Source organism: Penaeus monodon, chromosome 29, assembly GCF_015228065.2.
Source record: "Penaeus monodon isolate SGIC_2016 chromosome 29, NSTDA_Pmon_1, whole genome shotgun sequence".
Classification (NCBI taxonomy): domain Eukaryota; kingdom Metazoa; phylum Arthropoda; class Malacostraca; order Decapoda; family Penaeidae; genus Penaeus; species Penaeus monodon.
The window spans coordinates 31,953,391-31,954,822 of record NC_051414.1 but is presented as its reverse complement, the minus strand read 5'-3'; positions in this window follow the sequence as shown (position 1 = coordinate 31,954,822).

Here is a 1,432-nt window from a genome sequence, read left to right as displayed (position 1 = left end):
CGGTAATAGTCATATTGGTAAGAATAATAATGGTGGAAGGGATGGAAAGGAGGGTGGAAAGAGTGATGAGGAGGGGGAATAGGGAGTGCGTAGGAGAGGAAGGGCGAATGAGAGAAGACTGAAAACAAATAGTAGTGAGGAAAGAGTAGGGTGAGGAGGGAGTGGGATGGGGACGGAGGTAGGACAGAGGGGAGAAGGGAAGTGAGAGAAAGGGAAAGAACGACGGAGGTGTAGGAAAAGGTGGGAAAGAGGAGAGGGAATAAGGTCGGTGAAGGAAAAGGAGGGATGAGGTATACAGGGAAAGCAGAAAGGGGAGGGAAGGGGTAAGGGGATGGAAGGAGAAGTGACAGAGAGAAGGGAAGGAGAGGAGCTGAAGGAATAAGAGAGAAGTGTAGAAGTGAACAGAGGAAAGGAAGAGACAGGGGGAGAGAAGAGAGGAGAAGCAAAAGAACATGGAAGGGGAGATCGAGGACGGAAAAAACGACAAAGGAAATGAAAAGAGAAGAAGTGAGAAAAAAGGGACAAAGGAAAGGAAGAGAGAAAAGGAAGAGAAAATAGACAGAAAAAAATAGGGAAAAAAAGGGGAACGGAGCAAAGGACAAGGAAGAGAAAAGGGACAGGGAGAAAGAGGAGAGCGAGCCTGCGTTTGATGGGTGTTGAGTGATCAAAGTTTAGCGATGATGTGTCTCCGGTCCCGTGCTTTAAAGACCCCAGTACGTCTGAACTTGGATACTTCACAGCCCGAAGGAAAAAGCCCATCACGAAGTTAGATTCTGTTCTAGCCCTATCTTCTTCTCCTTTTTTTTATCTCTCTTTTATCTTTTTTTTCTGTGGCCCCGTCTATTTCAGGTCACGTAAAAGATAGGCGGAGTGTTTCATTGTCTCAGAGGAGGGTCTATCCGAACGAGATGGAGAAAAGGAATTCTTTTATTTTTATTTCTTCCATTGTTGTTTTTATTGGGAGAATCAACGTGGAGAGATTTGTTCTTGACTGGAAGGAAAGACGAAGAAATTTGTTCATGACGGGAAGGAAAATGGGAAAAAAATTCTTAACTGAGAGGAAAAGGTTATTGACGGGAAGGAAAGGAGAAGTGGTTTGTTCTTGACAGGAAGGAAACTGAAAAAAAATGTTCTTAACCGAAAAATAAGAGATTTGTTATTGACTGGAAGGTAAGATGTAAGTTATTTGTTTTTTACCAAGAGGAAACTGGGAAAATATGTTCTTGTCTGAAAGGAAAAAGACTGGAAGGAGAGACGAATTTTGTTCTTGACAGGAACGAAACTTAAAAAAAAATGAAAAGAGATTTCTTTTTAACTGGGGAAAAAATTTGTTCTTCATCAAGAGGAAAGTGAGAACAGAATGAGGGAAAAAGAGAAAAGCTTTCTTCCTGAAGGAAAAGGAAGTGATTTGTTCTTGACTGGAAGGAAAGTG